We start from the raw sequence: 19,744 nt of genomic DNA, 5'->3' as shown, positions 1-19,744 counted from the left end.
ATTTTGGGAAGAATCTAATCCCTTTTTTAAAAAAAAAATAATTTTCTTCATTTCCTGCTGCATGGTGTTGAGGCGATGCCCCTATTCCAATGTTATTGTTATTTTAAAAATCTTTTAATAAAAAAAAAATATATATATATATATATATACATATATATATATATATATATATATATACATATATATATATATATATATATATATATATATATATATATATATTTTGATTTTTCTAAAAAAATTATCAAAAAAAAAGATATATTTTGATTTAAAAAAAAATGATCAAAATCAAACAAAAACAAATTATATTTTGAGTTAAAAAAAATGATCCCAAAAAAAACAAAAAAAATTTTGATTTAAAAAAAAATGAACAAAAAAAAACAAAAAAAATTATATTTTGAGTTAAAAAAAATGATCCCAAAAAAACTAAAAAAAATATTTGGATTTTAAAAAAATTATCAAAAAAACAAAAAAAAATTATTTTGATTTAAAAAAAACAAAAACAAAAAAAAAAATTATATTTTGAGTTAAAAAAATGATCCAAAAAATACCAAAAAAAAAATATTTTGATAAAAAAAAAATGATCAAAAAAAACAAAAAAAATTATATTTTGAGCTAAAAAAAATGATCCAAAAAAAACCAACAAAATAATATTTTGATTTAAAAAATTTTTTAAAAAAAAATATATATTTTGATTTTAAAAACAAATGATCAAAAAAAACAAAAAAATATATATTTTGATTTAAAAAAAAAATGTGGCACAGATTAACCACTTGCCGACCGCCGCACGACGATATACGTCGACAGAATGGCACGGGCAGGCATATGGGCGTATATATACGTCCCTGCCTTCCCGCGGGTGGGGGGCCCGATCGGGCCCCCCCCGGTGCCAACGGCGGTCGGTATCCATACAGGAGCGATCCGGGATGAGGGGGCTGCCATTCGTTCATGGCCACCCCCTCGCGATCGCTCCTGACGAATGGAAGTGAGGCGTGACATCACTTCCTCTCCTGTAATGTAAACACAGGCAGAGGAAGTGATGTAATCTCTCCTCCGTGTCGGTATTTTTCGTTCCAGCACCGAGGAGAGAGGATCGGTGAGTTGCACCAACACGACACTACACAGTAGAACATGCCAGGCACACTCACACCCCCCCTTCACCCCCCGATCACCCCCCCAATTACCCCTGCCCCCCCAGTCACAGTGACACCAATTGCATATTTTTTATTTTTTTTGCATTGGTGTCATTTGTGACTGTAATAACTGTTAGGGCAGTTAGGGTTAGCCCCCTTTAGTTCTAAGGTACCCCCCTAACCCCCCCAATAAAGGTTTAACCCCGTGATCACCCCCTGTTGCCAGTGTCACTAAGGCTGGGTTCACATTGCAGCGGTTTATGAGAACTGATGTGATTCGCACCGCACTGCAGTGCAAATCACACCTGATCTCTGTGTGATTCGAGTTCAGCCATACAGATAGTATGGCTGAATTTGCGTCGCACCCACCGCACCCGCCGCAAATTTGCACGGGACCCTTTTTTTGGTCCACAGCAGAATCGGATCGCATGGGTGTTCACACCATGCGATCCGAGTTTGCAGATCGCACTGCGATATGCGAACTGATCTGGGGGTGTCATTAACATTTCACTGACATTCCCAGCAGTTTGCATAGGGCAGTGTGAACTGCCGCCGGGAGGCATGCGATGCGGGAACCCGCCTCGGATTTGTGGCGTTCCCGCATCGCTCCAGTGTGAACCCAGCCTAATAAGCGATCGTTTTTCTGATCGCTGTATTAGTGTCACAGGTGACGCTAGTTAGGCAGGTAGGTATTTAGGTTCGCCGCAGCTTTTTATAGCGCCAGGGACCCCCATATACTACCGCATAAAGCCCCCTGATTGCCCCCTAGTTAACCCTTTCACCAGTGATCACCATATAACTGTTACAGGTGACGCTGGTTGGTTAGTTATTTTTTATAGTTTCAGGGCACCCGCCATTTATTACCTAATAAAGGTTTAACCCCCTGATCACCCGGCGGGTGATATAAGTTTGAGGGTCAGATAAGGTCTGCATCGCCCCAGGCAGCGTAAGGTTAGTGCCAGTACCGCTAACACCCATGCACAAAGCATACACCTCCCTTAGTAATATAGTATCTGATCAGATCTATATTAGCGTCGCCAGCAGTTTAGGTTTCCCAAAACGCATTGTTAGCGGGATCAGCCCAGATACCTGCTAGCACCTGCGTTTAACCCCTCCGCCAAGCCCAGACCAGCCCATCCAAGTGCAGTATCGATCGATCACTGTCACTTACAAAACACAACACGCATAACTGCAGCGTTCGCAGAGTCAGGCCTGATCCCTGCGATCGCTAACAGTTTTTCTTGTAGCGTTTTGATACAGTCGCTGACAGCCTAGGTGCTTTTTTACCTGTGAGTCTCACTAGTGTACCCCTAAATTTAGGGGTGTCTACTTTCTAAAATGGCGTCATTTGGGGGGGGGGGGTTTGTGCCATCTTGGCATTTTATGGCCTTCAAAACTGTAATAGGTAGTGAGAAGTGAAATCAAAAATTTACGCCCTTAGAAAGCCTGAAGGCGGTGCTTGGTTTTCGGGGCCCCGTACGCGGCTAGGCTCCCAAAAAGTCCCACATATGTGGTATCCCCGTACTCAGGAGAAGCAGCAGAACTTATTTTGGGGTGTCATTTCACATATGCCCATAGCATGTGTGAGCAATATATCATTTAGTGACAACTTTTTTGTCATTATTCAATCGCTTGAGGCAAAAAAATAAAATATTCAATGGGCTCAACATGCCTCTTATCAATTTCCTTAGGGGGTCTACTTTCCAAAATGGGGTCATTTGGGGGGGTTTTGTACTGTCCTGCCATTTTAGCACCTCAAGAAATGAGATAGGCAGTCGTAAACTAAAAGCTGCGTAAATTCCAGAAAACGTACCTTAGTTTGTAGATGTGACAACTTTTGCGCAAACCAATAAATATACAGTTATTGACTTTTTTTTTACCAAAGACATGTGGCTGAATACATTTTGGCCTAAATGTATGACTAAAATTTAGTTTATTGGATTTTTCTAATAACAAAAAGTAGAAAATATCATTTTTTTTCAAAATTTGCGGTCTTTTTACGTTTATATCACAAAAAATAAAAATCGCAGAGGCAATCAAATACCATCAAAAGAAAGCTCTATTTGTGGGAAGAAAAGGACGCAAATTTTGTTTGGGTACAACATTGCATGACCGTGCAATTACCAGTTAAAGCAGCGCAGTGCCAAATTGTAAAAAGACCTCTGGTCATTGACCAGCAAAATGGTCCGGTCTGAAAGTGGTTAAAAAGGTTAAACTAAAAACGACGTGTGGCTTCTTATTTCAATGCTCAATACCAGTATATTTGTTCAGTTGTTGTAGTTACATTGACCATGTACTCTAAAATGTGTGTAGCTGAGATACAGCACAATATAAAAGTTAGCTCAAAGAGAGATTGTCACCTCATGTTGCACATCAGGTTGGTTTAAACTAGTGGCAAAAAGGACAGAGATCATGGCTATTTGCAAACATAAGAAACACAGACAACAGTAGTTGAACTGAAATATTATTTTATGAATAAGTAATATATTTACAAGTTAGCAAACACATTTTGCTGCCAAGGCACTGCCCCTCTACCAACAAAGTAGTCCATATATTGTTCACGGATAAGACGGCCATTCTGGGAGCCCAAACCAGCACATGCACCTTCCAGAGCTGGCATCACAGCCTCTTCAGCTGGTCCGGGAAAAGTCTCATCAGTTTGCCCTGAGGCAATATAGCTGGAAGCATTCCTCCTTAAAAAATTATGGAGGATGCAGCAGCATAACACCACATGATTTAATTTATATTCTGCCAAGTTTATGGCAGTTAAAAAGAGACGAAATCTGCTTGAAAGAATGCCAAAGGCATTTTCAACTACCCTTCGGGCACGAGAGAGCCGATAATTGAAAACCCTTTGTTCTGGGGTTAGGTTCCTCATTGGAAAGGGTTTTAGAATATGTTCCCCCAAAGAAAAGGCATCATCTGCCACAAACACAAAATTGAGTCCCTCAATATTGTCCTGAGCAGGTGACAAATGTAAGGTCCCTTTCTGCAGCCGGTCATAAAATTCAGTATGCATCAGCACACCTCCATCAGAGTGACGGCCATTCATCCCAACATCAACATACAAAAAATCATATTTGGCTGACACCACAGCCAGCAGAACTATGCTGCAAAATCCTTTATAATTAAAATAATATGATCCCGTGTTTGGTGGTGGAACTATCCTCATATGCTTGCCATCAATGGCACCTCCACAGTTGGGGAAATTCCATAAATTGGCAAACTGGGCCGCCACATCCTGCCATTGCTGGGTGTTTGAAGGAAACTGTGGAATCAAACAAATAAAAAATAATAATACCCGAGTACATAAAACTGCAAAAATATTTGACACAAACATTGTGGGGCAACAGAATATTGTAACATTTAAATTTAAATTTCCAATAAAATGATAAGTTACAATTATATGTTCCCTCACCCCCTCTGGTGGCACATTCTAAAAAACTTAGGAGGGGGAGTTGGGTATGATGGTTTGGACAAGTAAACACTTCCATGAGAACTAAATGCATTAAAATGTAAGTTTAATTTGGCCAACCCATCCATCTTTACAAGATTGTCAGGCCAGTGGATAGGTAAGAAGTGGTATAAAACAAAAATAAGAATGCACATTGTCAAAATCTACACACATTTTGACATACATCGTAAACAAAAAAAAAATGTTAATTATGAGTGATCGATATGAGGAAGTTAAAAAGCCAGGAAGCTGGCACAGCATAGGGATGGTGGGAGCCATTCATAATGATAAATTAATCATAACCAAAGTATAATTTGTACATTTTGAAGGTAATCAGGCAGGCCCTTGCACTACCTTATTTTAAGTATTTAGGCAGCAATCTTAACTCAAAAAATAAGGTACACAGTGTATGTGTTTAGCTAAGTCTGCAGATAGAGTAGTTTTATTGCTTTACTCTGCATTTTTTATTATTGTTTTCTTTTGTTTTTGTTTTTTCTTGATTTTTTTGGGGGGTGTTAAAATAAGTGTGTGAAACACAAAAAAGGGACTCTTGCACTCTGCATAAATTTAAGGGCAGGAATAAGATTGGCACACATTTTAGGTGGTGTTTAGGGTAAGGAATGAAGCATAATAAATACAGTGTTAAGTACTAGGTAGGGATGCACCAAAATTTCGGCCAACGAAACATATTGGCTGAAAATGGCCCTTTCGGCAAAAAGCCGAAAGAGAATTTTCGCCGATACTGGTGCGAAAATGGGGCGGGGCCTTCTGACCTTGGTCTCGCCCCTGGTGCCGCCCATCACGGGGTGTAATTCCATTTTTACTCTCTCCTCCTCCCCTCCCTCCTCACCCATGCTGCAGGCAGCCTGTGGGGTCTCAGTGTAAAGTCTCCTTCTCCACAGCTTTGGCTCCTCAGCCGATGTGTAAATCGGCTGTGCAGGAGCTCGAACATGCCGTTTACTATGAAAGTGAAAGCAAAGGAGAGGCATCTAGCAGTGTGTGCTGTGCTCTCTGCCTCCCCCTACAGTGCAGTACCCAGCATGGAGATTAAAGTACAGAGCTGCAGCTCCCAATTTCAAAAGGACTGTCTATATATATATATATATATATATATATATATATATATATATATGTTTGTATGCCTCTCTGTGTGTATGTGTGTGTGTTATATGTGTGCATGTGTGTGTATGTTTATTTATGTGTTTGTGTTTTTATATATGTATGTTTATATGCACTGGTGAGGCACAGGCAGGCTACATGATGGCCACTGGTAGGCTGCTGGGGACAGTGAGGCTGCATATGATGTGCACTGATGAGGCTGCATTGATCTCCTGTAGCATGTCCACAGTCTCTGACCATCTCCTGTAGCATGTCTGCTGTCTCTGACCATCTTCTGTAGCATGTACCCAGTCTCTGACCATCTCCTGTAGCATGTACCCAGTCTCTGACCATCTCCTGTAGCATGTACCCAGTCTCTGACCATCTCCTGTAGCATGTACCCAGTCTCTGACCATCTTCTGTAGCATGTACCCAGTCTCTGACCATCTCCTGTATAAAAATATTTTTAAAAAATAGTCAATTTCGGTAACGGTGCTGTTTCAGTATCGGCTTCGTCAACCAAAAAACCCATTCGGTGCATCCCTAGTACTAGGCTAGGTGTGTATGGGCCCAGGGTGACATGCTGGGGAGGTTAGTGAGGGGAAATATGCACGTAGGCCACAAAAGAGGTTACAGTATGCATGAGGACAAAGAGGACATTCATTCACAGCATATTACAAAAATGGGAAGGATGGAATACAAAAAATATAAATTGAATTGGAAAACAGGAAGGTGATATTAAAGCAAAAAACTTATACGAATATAGTCCTTCTGCAGGACTTGGATGATGGCACAACATGTCTCAGGAATAATGACTCCCAGAGCCTGGGGAGAGATACCAGTGGTAAACTTAATATCCTGGAGATTCCTCCCTGTCGCCAAATAACGCAAGGTGGCTATGAGCCTTTGTTCTGCTGGAATAGAAGCTCTCATGCAGGTGTCCTGCTTCATGATATAGGGGGACAGCAAGGACAATAGTTGCTGAAAGCAGGAGTCCGTCATCCGGAGATAATTACAAAAATCATTTGGATTATTCTCCTGCAGCTCACGCAATAAGGGCATATGGCTAAATTGGTCTTGATTAAGTAGCCAAGTTTTGGCTCAAATACTCCTCACCCTACTACTCCGATTATTCCTAGACCGGGCTAAAGTCACAGCAACAACTCCAAGCCCATAAATAGCACGCTCTCTCCTAGGATCGCGCAACATAGCTAGTTGGTCAAAATGGTCGGAAACTAACAAGAAATGCACGGAATGGAAAACCGCGAATCAGCACCGACCAAATGTCTACTAACTTGAAATTAGCAGATGGAGGCCGAAGGGTGACGCCAGAGAATTGAACATCCTCTTTTGAAGCCTCGTCAGTACGTTGTGACGTCACTACGTTCGTGTTTGTTGTCAAAAAGTCCGATCGCGTGTATGCAATACAAACTTGTGGACTACGCCCTTTGTACAAAAGTCCACGGGAAAGTTTGTACAAAGTCTGATCATGTGTATGAGGCTTTAGGGATGCATAGAAATATATGTGTCCGGTTCAAATTGCGATGCAGCAGTGCTGTGAGCTGCAATAAAATGCAGGCATACTGCATTTTATCGTAGCATAAGAGAAGGCGTGCATGTTGCATACTGCGCATACATACATACATACATACAAAACACTGCTCTGCTTTGCTGTGACATGATTGAAGTGTTACCGTATTTATCGGCGTATAACACACACTTTTTTCCCCTTAAAATCAGGGGAAAATAGTGGGTGCGTGTTATACACAGATCCCTGCGATCCCCGTTGATCTCCGCTGATTGTGAGCGGAGCAAGTGATCGCCGCCGAGATACATATAGCCGAGTGTACTCAGCTCTTCTCGGCTCCACTCACAGTCATGCTCATTCCCTCCATTGGACCGGTGTTATGTCCATCATAGGGCAGGACTGGGCGTGACTGTGAGCGGAGCCAAGAAGAGCCGAGTACACTCGGCTATGTGGATCTCGGCTAGGCCCAGTCCCTGCGATCTCGGCAGCATTCGCTCCGCTCCGCCCAGTCTCAGCTGTGATCTCGGCGGCGCTCACTCCGCTCCGCCCAGTCTCTGCGGCGATCTGGGCGGTGCCAATTTTAAATTCATCCAAGGCTGCAATGACAACATAGTTGCCAACTGTCCCGAATTTCCCGAGACATTCCCGGGATTAGGACATTTGTCCCAATTTAATTTTGTAATTTGTAATTTAAATTCGGTTTGTCACGTTTTTCGCCGCTGCCGGTTAGAGGTCCGTGGCCGGCAGAGACAATGTCTCTGCCAGCCGCCATTTTAAAGAAGAACAGAAGCTGGTCTTCAATAGAGCTCAGATGCTGCAGCGAGTGTCTGCGAAGTGCAGTGTGGGCGGCGCCGCAGTTCAAAGTCATTCCGAGCGGAAATGACGGCTTGCCGTGTCTGGAGGACAGGAGATCATGTCGGGGCCAGTCTGTGTATTTGGGGGCCAGTCTGTGTATGTGGAGGCCAGTCTGGAGATGTGGGGGCCAGTCTGTGTATGTGGGTGCCAGTCTGGAGATGTGGGGGCCAGTCTGTGTATGTGGGGGCCTGTCTGTGTATTTGGGGGCCAGTCTGGAGATGTGCGGGCCAGTCTGTGTATGTGGGGGCCAGTCTGTGGATGTGGGGGCCGGTCTGTGGATGTGGGGGCCGGTCTGTGGATGTGGGGGCCGGTCTGTGGATGTCGGGGGCCGGTCTGTGGATGTCGGGGGGGGGGGCGGTCTGTGGATGTGGGGGGGCAGTCTTGGATGTCAGAGGGCGCAGTCTGGATGTCAGAGTGGCACCAGATGTAAGGAGGGGCTCCGCTGATGGACACAGATGTGAGGAAGGTACCTCTGATTTTTTTCTATTGAAAAAGCCCATGGCGTGCAAACACACCCAAAAAACTTCCACCCGGTGCATAAAAAAAGTGCACACACATAAAGAGTGAAACACTAAAAAGTGCAGACGGGTGCCTGATGTCCTCCAAAAGAAGGACCATACCCTGATCCCCCGGGGCGTTAGGCTCCAGACGGGGACTGAGGTACCAGACTCAACAAGTGGGCCCCGGACGAAACCGGAAGCCCTCCTTTCCCCGGGAGGACTGCCGAAGCAGAACCTCCTAGGTACTTGGTACTGTGGGGGCTTCCCCGAAGGTAGGCCCCCCCTCATGGAGATTGGACCAAGCCAGAAGGCCTATGTCCGCTCTCCCACAAGACGTTCAGGATTGGTCCGAGGACCGACACCCTACTAATCAAAACGTGAAGTGACAAACAGTGACAAACACACACAAATAAAATAAATAAAAAGTGAGGAAGGGATAGTGAAGAGGAGAGTGAAAAGTGGCCATTGTGCAATACAATGGCCGGCCCTCCGGCCAGGAATCAAAAATTCCTCTGGTCCTAGCCAAAAGGCCGGGCCCTAGAGGCAGGTGTAAAAAAAGCGTGTAATGGTGACGTGACCTAGGTGCCTAAATCAAAGTGCTGACGCACAGTGAAAGAAGGCACCCCTGGACTGCCACTCCAGGGGCACATCACCATGGGCTTTCCAACAAAAGCATCCCCGACAGCCCAGCCCAGACCACGACAGCCCCCACCACAGCCAGAAAGGCATGGAGATCAGCGAGCTTAGTGAGACCCTTTGCCATCAGGTCAAACCCTCACTCCCGTCACTCCTACCTAATTATATTCGAAAGGTACCGGCCGCCCCTCTGCTGGAACAGAAGAGCTAAGCGTTCCCTCCCGAAAAACTGACTGGGGCTAAAGCTGCCACAATCCAAGCCGGTCTGCCAGGGTCCCCTCCCCTGGCGCCGACCAGTGGTTCTCCGCCCTCATCAGGAGGCTTCCCGAACCGGCTACAAACCAGTCCGGGTCACCTTTACACCAACAGGCTTTGCATAGCAACCGCCACCCCTACTCCACCTCGCCGTAGAGCAGGGACGGTAAACAAGCGCCACCTATTGGCAACTGATAAGAACAGATACTACACTTGATCTTAGCCAAAAGGCCGAGAAGCGATACCGAGAAGGTACCTCTGATGGGGCACCTGATGTAAGGACAGACTCTGCTTGGGACATCTGATGGAATCTGGTGGCAGGCAACGTGGCTAGTGACGCGCTCATGGCTCCCACTGATTCTACATTATGGTGAGTTGAATGATTTAATTTCATATTACAATGTAATAATAGAAATAATGTGCTTCAATCATCCTTACACCATAACAATCTTGGTGCCGGGATGATTGAAGTGCTAACACCAGGTATTTGGAGTATCTTTATCTACTGATTGTCAAACTCTGGAAAACACATATTGCTATTGTGGTGTAGGATCGGGAGCTGCTGTCCCTCCATCCCCCCCTTTCCCTCTCCCCCCTTTCCCTCTCCATCCCGCATTCATCTCAGACTCTAACCACACCCCTTTGAGCCATGCCCCATGTAAGCCACGCCCACTATTTTACGTAAACCACGCCCGTATTTTGCTGCACGTGCTGCATTTTCACCTTTTTCTATGCCACGCCTATAACCGCATGCCCTGCCCCCTAATTATAACACTACTCCGCCTACTGCCAAAAAAGTGTCCACAAACTTTATTTTTACAATGTTGGCAACTATGTGACAAGGCTGCAATTGACACTGGGGGCAAGGCTGCACTGACAAGGCTGCAATGGACACTGGGTCAAGGCTGCACTGACAAGGCTGCAATGGACACTGGAGGCAAGGCTGCAAATGACACTGATAAGGCTGCATTGATGGGCATTTAAATGTAAGGTTTTTTTTTCCTTAAACTTCCCTCCTAAAAGTTTTTTTCCTTAAAATTCCCTCCTAAACTTGGGGTGCGTGTTATACGCTGGCTCGTGTTATATGCCGATAAATACGGTACTTAAATATAGTTACCACAATAAAGAAAACGACAAAATGGAACTGTGTGGTGCACTGAAATGCAGATTGCACTGCCTCTACCGCAGCTAGACAGCTGCCTTCCACAATTTAATGTGCAAGCAGTGTGAACCGGCACCTTTCGTGTCCCTGACCTGAAGCAAGTGCAGTTCTTATCTCTGGAGGGGCCACTGAATGTGACCCAGCTCTCCTTTACCAATTCAGAGGCTGTCAGGCCTAGCCACAAGCTCCAAGCACAGAACTCCTTCACCAGATCCTGCATGTCTCTAACTGCCCCCTCCCTGTCTTACTTGTGAGCAGCAGAGGAGGGCAGAACTCCTCCTACAGATCCTGCGGCTCTTTGTGCAGACACAGCACCCTCTCATCTCCACCTCGCCTGGCATTCAGATGAGACCCTAAACTTTTTGCTTTCCAGATACGCCCCCAGCTTCTTTTTAGCAGCAGTACAAGGTAAGGGTAATCGCCACATTCCCACAAGATCAAGGTAAAGGTAATCTACACTTCCCCTGGTCTCAGAGACCCTACACTTTCTGCTTCCCAGATAAGCCCCCCAGCTACCTCAGCACGGTAAGGGTGTGCACTGTGATGTAAAGGAGGGTGAGGGAGTCTTAACTTCTATTGGTGGGGGTTCCTGATGTAAGGCAACCATAATGCTGATGCTGCCTTCGCTGAAAATGAGTTTGACACCCTTGGTCTAGGGATGTTTTTTTTTGTAGATTTATTGCAGTGCTTCAAACAGGTGTAGCACTAACCCCGAAGGAGCTGCTGGTTATTTTTGGGCTTACCGTTACCTTTCGTTCTCCTTGTGACATGTCTAGGGGATGTCCCGTGGTAGATGGCCGAGTAACTTGAGACTGACAATAGATCCAGTTGAATGGATTTTATTTGCAAACGTCAACCATTGAACAGTCTTTTAACTTGGGATCAGAGGGTTGGAAAGAAAAGTTCAGGTACTCTCAATGTCAAAGTCTATAAACTTGCTTACTTTGACTGCATCCAGAGAATAGCCTTTCACAGCTGGATGAACACTCAGGGTGGACAGTCCCTCTCTCACAAGGCCTAGCAGCCAACAAGGTGCTTACTCCGGAACAAAGTCTTTATCACCGACGTTGTTGCAAAACACGTAGGGAAACTAAGCGGTAGAACACTTGTAGGATACCTGGACCTTTCAGCCCACTTGGCGATATCCCCAAGACCAGATTCTCTCGGTTACTTCAGCCCTTTCAGGCTCTTGTTAAGAAAACCAACCTCACGCTGTTGTTCTAAAGAGTCCTCCCTTGGAATGCTCGAAGTACACTGGGTCTCTCCCGGACCGGAGACAGCACTCATCCACCTCAGAATCCTTCCTCAGTTCCCTTGCCTTGGGCTAGCCAGCCCGAGTCATCAAAGTTGGGTGGAACCGCACCCCAGGCCATAACCTTCCTGGGGGCTGGTCAGGAGGACCAGAACCATATACTCAGCACAGCATACTGGACCAGAACCCAGAACCACGTGATGTCCGTGTCTTAGATACCCTCTCCCAGAGGGCACAGTGGGACCGCCACTCCCACTGACCTGACTCTGAGAGGGAAATAATTCAAGCACCTAACCAGACCATAGTTCCACACCTGCCACCAGAGACAGTGCCCCCTGTGGCCAGGCTGAACATCTCACAGTCCAGTCAGACTGACACAGAAGCCAAATTTAGTCAAATAGGCCCAAACCAAACTGTAGTTTGGGTAAAGCTTTAACTTTGAAAAACATAGCTTGTGCTCTTCAGGAGCCTGCCGCTATACAGGAGAGAGGGATGAGGGTGCAGGATACTCCAGGAATGTCAGCAAATACAGAAAGACAGACTTCCAATCACAGATCCTCTAGCAGCAGTCTTTACTGGAGGAGGGGGGGGGGGGTAGCGAGCTAAACTCAAACTCTGTAAGAGCGGTCACTGTCTGTAGCAACCTTTGGCTTTTAGTACCCCGAAGCACAAGCACACCTGGGATACCAGATCAAGGTCCTACTCACAATGTCCAAGGACAGCTGTCAGCCACCCAGCCCCCATGTGACACTCTCCAGTGAGGGCGATCAGAATCCTTCTCCAGACCAGCCTTCATAGGTGATGCCCTCCAGCAAATATTATTTAGTCACACTTCCTTCAAGCCCTCAGCCACACACCTGATGAGGCCCAATGGCAACTCTTCTCAGTAACACACACTGGCTGTCTCCCAGGGGCAGCAGCCCCAGGAGGACAACGCTACTGAACTAGCTCCCCAAACATTTATTCCCTCCCAAGTTACCTTCTGAACGCCCCCCTCCCAGGTACTGACCGAGGTTAGATAAATATTTATAAAGCTGGCCATACATTATACAATTTTCTTGTACAATTGTGTTTGCTGCTCCACTGAGTACAGTGGCACCAAACACAAGTAAATCAGGAGTTCGAATTCAATGTGACTTTGCTGTCTGTGTGCTTGCTCCAGGTGAGTGATTAGGAAATACTGAAGCCTTTTTCAGAAAAGATTGATATTTTAATGGGTTTAAACGTATAGATCAGTGATGGCGAACCTTGGCACCCCAGATGTTTTGGAACTACATTTCCCATGATGCTCAACTACACTGCAGAGTGTGTGAGCATCATGGGAAATGTAGTTCCAAAACATCTGGAGTGCCAAGGTTCGCCATCACTGGTATAGATAGTTGTCCCTGCAGTGCATTTCTTCTAACTAAAAAGCAGAGAGGATTGGCAGTTCACTAGTTTCTCTTTACACTGTCAAGGCTGTTCTCTCAACCAAAGATAACATGAACTCTTTACCTCAACCGACATATAACAATTAGCTAAAGTGCATCCTTTCAGTATAAGGCTTCATTCACACCGGCACTGTCAAGCCTAAGTTGGTATAAATGCATTTAGAGGACATTTCCAGGCACATTTAAATGCATGTAATGATTTTTTATTTAATTCAAAAACATACAAATACAATAGGTGAGAACATTGGAAACATACAGGTTTACATTGCTTATCACTGACGTGTTCAATAACCAATGATATAGTGCCAAAGAGTCTTGTAATCATCCGTATAAAAAGCAGCAAAAGACAAGAAAGTTGAAAATTGTAACAGACCATATCGGTGGTGCTATCCCAAGGATCTTGGGCAGAGACCTGGCCCCAGTGTAATAATAGTGCCAATGAGCACTTTGTGTTGTAGAGATAGAAGGAAAAAGAAGGGAACAGAGAAAGAGAAAAGAGACAAATGGGAGATAAAAGGAAGAGGGGGGGGGGAGAGGCGATCGGGGGTTACCCCAGCCCAGAGGCCCTGACTGAAGCCGCTCCAAAATTTACAGTTCAACAAGGTGATGGTTGAAGTTCCTTGGGAAAGAAAATGAGAAAACCAGGGATCTCAAACTCTGTGGAATTTTGCCATAGTTCCTTGCAATTTACTTTTGTTGACTGAGGCCCATTGCATGCAAGATTTCTATTCCAATGTTTTTACTGAGTTTACATAAAAAAAAAAGAAAGTAACTCGTATCCGAACAATACTATCAAGATATAGATAAGGTAAAGTCCCACAACGCAGGTGGGTGAGATCAGTATATCAATGGCAGGCATTATCAGAAAAATAACGTATCGTCATATCAACTACAATCTATAGTTAGACACGAAAACTTGTCTGTCAAACAGAGATGAAACACCCTATCAGGGCGCTTGGAAATCCCACGCAGGGGACTTGAAAAAAAGCTCAGCATCTAACCCATTGACCAGCCGTTGGATGGTCCACATTAGTCACATGTGAAAGTATATGTAACAGTTTAGACAGCCCATCTCCCTTTAATAGTCTTTCCTTCTAACAGGGGTCATTATTACTCACTGAAATTAAATCTCTGCAGTCACCTTCTCCATAAGTACACCTCCCCAGTACCCTACGGGGAAAAACCTCCCAACTTTTTGAGATGGGAATGAGGGATGCCTATTAGCAAACATATGTAGGCATAGGACCTCTGCCATGCCCCCTTAATGGAGGTTTATTTTTATTTTTTTAAATAATTAGTTAAACCCACAAGTGCTTTTTTTTCCCACTACTATTCTTTTATATTGGCTTTTGAAATTTACAAATGCAGCAATTTATAAATTGAATGAAATATTTAGCACTGGGAAACACTTTTTAAAAGATAAATAGTGCATTTTATATACAATTATATACAGTGCCTTGCGAAAGTATTCAGCCCCCTTGAACTTTTCAACTTTTTGCCACATTTCAGGCTTCAAACATAAAGATATAACATTTTAATTTTTTGTGAAGAATCACCAACAAGTGGGACACAATTGTGAAGTGGAACGAAATCTTTTGGATATTTTAAACTTTTTTAGCAAATAAAAAACTGAAAAGTGGTGCGTGCAAATTTATTCGGCCCCTTTACTTTCAGTGCAGCAAACTCACTCCAGAAGTTCAGCGAGGATCTCTGAATGATCCAATGTTGTCCTAAATGACTGATGGTGATAAATAGAATCCACCTGTGTGTAATCAAGTCTCTGTATAAATGCACCTGCTCTGTGATAGTCTCAGGGTTCTGTTGAAAGCGCAGAGAGCATCATGAAGACCAAGGAACACACCAGGCAGGTCCGTAATACTGTTGTGGAGAAGTTTAAAGCCGGATTTGGATACAAAAAGATTTCCCAAGCTTTAAACATCCCAAGGAGCACTGTAAAAGCGATCGTTTTGAAATGGAAGGAGTATCAGACCACTGCAAATCTACCAAGACCTGGCTGTCCCTCTAAACTTTCAGCTCAGACAAGGAGAAGACTGATCAGAGATGCAGCCAAGAGGCCCATGATCACTCTGGATGAACTGCAGAGAACTACAGCTGAGGTGGGAGAGTCTGTCCATAGGACAACAATCAGTCGTACACTGCACAAATCTGGCCTTTATGGAAGAGTGGCAAGAAGAAAGCCATTTCTCAAAGATATCCATAAAAAGTCTTGTCTAAAGTTTGCCACAAGCCACCTGGGAGACACACCAAACATGTGGAAGAAGGTGCTCTGGTCAGATGAAACCAAAATCGAACTTTTTGCCCACAATGCAAAATGATATGTTTGGCGTAAAAGCAACACAGCTCATCACCCTCAACACACCATCCCCACTGTCAAACATGGTGGTGGCAGCATCATGGTTTGGACCTGCTTTTCTTCAGCAGGGACAGGGAAGATGGTTAAAATTGAGGGGAAGATGGATGCAGCCAAATACAGGACCATTCTGGATGAAAACCTGTTGGAGTCTTCAAAAGACCTGAAACTGGGACGGAGATTTATCTTCCAACAAGACAATGATCCCAAACATACAGCAAAATCTACAAAGGAATGGTTCCCAAATAAACTTATCCAGGTGTTAGAATGGCCAAGTCAAAGTCCAGACCTGAATCCAATTGAGAATCTGTGGAAAGAGCTGAAAACTGCTGTTCACACATGCTCTCCATCCAACCTCACTGAGCTCGAGCTGTTTTGCAAGGAAGAATGGGCAAGAATTTCAGTCTCTCGATGTGCAAAACTGATAGAGACATACCCCAAGCAACTTGCAGCTGTAATCGCAGCAAGAGGTGGCTCTACAAAGTATTAACGCAAGGGGGCCGAATAATTTTGCACGCCCCACTTTTCATTTTTTTATTAGTTAAAAAAGTTTCAAAAATCCAATAGATTTCATTCCACTTCACAATTGTGTCCCACTTGTTGGTGATTATTCACAAAAAATAAAAATTTTATATCTTTATGTTTGAAGCCTGAAATGTGGCAAAAGGTTGAAAAGTTCAAGGGGGCCGAATACTTTCGCAAGGCACTGTAGATCAGATGAAAATGAGGGAGACATGAGGAGGAAAGAGGGACAGAGGAACTTTGCTCCAAATCAGTGACAGTCCCTCAAAATAAGGGACAGTTGGGAGCTATGCCTCAGGCAACTCTTGGCCTGGCCTAAAAGGTCTTTTGCAATCCACCATAGCCCCTATCCTCCATAATGGTCAGAAAGTCTACAGCCGGCTCTCCTGTGGTTCAGGTCTACTCTTCCCTAGCCTTCTGCCCTATACAGAGCCTCCATATGCTGGTTACATCTGTGCTGGTGAGAGGTGCTTGGCTCCAAAGCCCCGAGTGCACTAGGCCACCCCAACCTGGATTATATGTGGGCACCGACTCACCCATGACATCACGCAGGTGGGCTCTGACTAAATGGGGCCTAGCACCTAATAACACTACTTTCTGTAACCAGACTACCACCTAGTGCCAGACTAGCTAGATGCACCTGTCTATAGCAGTGTCACAAGCCTCTTTGGGGCCGGCTGTTACATTTCTAAATGTTTACCATGGTCAAGGAAGTGTAGGAGCAGTGTGGGAGAAGAATGACTATGATGTGATGTTTATTGAATTATTCTAGCAATTGTGAATGTCAAGTGATCATTTACTTTGACCACTGTAGATATCCATAAAACTGCTACTAACAACTTCTATCTTGCCACAAAATTTCATCATAAAGGGTGTATAGTTAGCTTATTTCTTGTAGAATTTATTTCCCACATATTTTATGACAGTGAGCCTGTTTTATAGCTGTCAGTAAAACTCTGAAAGCCATTATGATTTCCTTTTATGCTCTTTATCGCTTTGTAAGATTTTATCATATGTTTTTAAAGGGCACAATAGATCTCTAATATGAACCCTGTCTCTAGGTAGCTGATTCATTGTAAAAAAACAGCAGATAGGAACTCATTCCACAAGCTATTGCACTGTTACCATCCACTAGTGATGGCCGAACGGTTCGCCCGGCGGTCGTTTCGCGGCGAATTTCCGACTTTCGCCGTCCGCGGGTTCGAACGCCTTTTTCCGTCGTTCGCCCCGGCGGACTTACGTGTTTAATGTATACAAGAACTTTAACCTTTCGTGACACGTTTATCATGTGTTACAGGACAACCAATTGAGACATGACAGCTCATGGACACTTGGACATTCCCCCTAACCTATAAATACACCCGATCCGGTGGCCATTTTACATTCTTTCTTCTGTCACTGTAGGGAAAGGATCCTGTGTGGAGTAGGGACAGAGAAAACGCTAGCTATTTGGTACACAAAAGTTCTTTTCAGGACTGGTATAGGTGTTAGGTCAGCAGCCTGAGTTTCTTTTGTCAGTTTAGATAAAGGGACAGAGCGCTGTATGCTGCTATTTTAGGGACAGCTCAGCCAGATTAGTCTTTCTTCATCATCATCATCATCATCATCATTAGCTGTTACTATCAGGTCCACAAAAGAGCTGTTCCAGCTAATCGTTCCAGCCTACTCTTTTTTGCCAATTTGTATAGGGACAGGCAGGAAGCAGTGTGTCAGGCAGTGAGGATAATTTTAAAGACTTGCTGTTACTATTAGTTCCACAAAGGTTCTTTTCAGGACTGGTATCAGTGGTACGGTAATAGGCTTGTACACGTATAATATTCTTTCTTCCAAATATAGAAAGAATATTATACTTGACTGCTGCCCTTCTGCTGCAGTCTGCTAATCATTCACAACTCACTTGTTCCACAAAGCTCTTTATCAGGACTGGTAACTTGGTCTGTCTAGGGTGCTACGGTACATAGGCTTGGGTGCGGTACAGTCTGCTGTTCTGTAAGGACCGCTATCGGTCCACAATACATAGGGTTGCCGTGCACTACTGCTGACCGCTGCCCTATACTGCAGCAGTCCTTCATTGGTATAGGGACTGACGTACAGTCTGCTAATCACTAACACACAACCTGCTTGGTCCACAAAAGTTCTTATAAGGACTGGTAACTTGGTATAGGGTGCTACGGTACATAGGCCTGAGTGCGTTACAGTCTGCTGTTCTGTAAGGACCGCTATCGGTCCACAATACATAGGGTTGCCGTGCACTACTGCTGACCGCTGCCCTATACTGCAGCAGTCCTTCAGCGGTATAGGGACTGACGCACAGTCTGCTAAACACTAACACACAACCTGCTTGGTCCACAAAAGTTTTTATAAGGACTGGTAACTTGGTATAGGGTGCTACGGTACATAGGCCTGAGTGCAGTACAGTCTGCTGTTCTGTAAGGACCGCTATCGGTCCACAATACATAGGGTTGCCGTGCACTACTGCTGACCGCTGCCCTATACTGCAGCAGTCCTTCATTGGTATAGGGACTGACGTACAGTCTGCTAATCACTAACACACAACCTGCTTGGTCCACAAAAGTTCTTATAAGGACTGGTAACTTGGTATAGGGTGCTACGGTACATAGGCCTGAGTGCGTTACAGTCTGCTGTTCTGTAAGGACCGCTATCGGTCCACAATACATAGGGTTGCCGTGCACTACTGCTGACCGCTGCCCTATACTGCAGCAGTCCTTCATTGGTATAGGGACTGACGTACAGTCTGCTAATCACTAACACACAACCTGCTTGTTCCACAAAAGTTCTTATAAGGACTGGTAACTTGGTATAGGGTGCTACGGTACATAGGCTTGAGTGCGGTACAGTCTGCTGTTCTGTAAGGACCGCTATCGGTCCACAATAGATAGGGTTGACGTGCACCACTGCTGACCGCTGCCCTATACTGCAGCAGTCCTTCAGCGGTATAGGGACTGACGTACAGTCTGCTAAACACTAATACACAACCTGCTTGGTCCACAAAAGTTCTTATAAGGACTGGTAACTTGGTATAGGGTGCTACGGTACATAGGCTTGAGTGCGGTACAGTCTGCTGTTCTGTAAGGACCGCTATCGGTCCACAATAGATAGGGTTGACGTGCACCACTGCTGACCGCTGCCCTATACTGCAGCAGTCCTTCAGCGGTATAGGGACTGACGCACAGTCTGCTAAACACTAACACACAACCTGCTTGGTCCACAAAAGTTTTTATAAGGACTGGTAACTTGGTATAGGGTGCTACGGTACATAGGCCTGAGTGCGTTACAGTCTGCTGTTCTGTAAGGACCGCTATCGGTCCACAATACATAGGGTTGCCGTGCACTACTGCTGACCGCTGCCCTATACTGCAGCAGTCCTTCATTGGTATAGGGACTGACGTACAGTCTGCTAATCACTAACACACAACCTGCTTGGTCCACAAAAGTTCTTATAAGGACTGGTAACTTGGTATAGGGTGCTACGGTACATAGGCCTGAGTGCGTTACAGTCTGCTGTTCTGTAAGGACCGCTATCGGTC

At 44.7% G+C, this 19,744-nt stretch overlaps 1 pseudogene; it reads right to left on the bottom strand.

The window, feature by feature from the left end:
- Positions 1 to 9,620: 9,620 nt before the first annotated feature.
- LOC143986336 (U2 spliceosomal RNA) lies at positions 9,621 to 9,702 on the bottom strand (annotated as a pseudogene).
- Between the last annotated feature and the right edge of the window lie 10,042 nt (positions 9,703 to 19,744).

This window comes from Lithobates pipiens, unplaced genomic scaffold, assembly GCF_037356315.1.
Source record: "Lithobates pipiens isolate NorthernLeopardFrog02 unplaced genomic scaffold, aLitPip1_a1.2 Scaffold_16, whole genome shotgun sequence".
In the NCBI taxonomy this organism is placed as follows: domain Eukaryota; kingdom Metazoa; phylum Chordata; class Amphibia; order Anura; family Ranidae; genus Lithobates; species Lithobates pipiens.
Note: the sequence above shows the minus strand (reverse complement) of the source record. Positions and strands in the feature narration are given on the sequence as shown.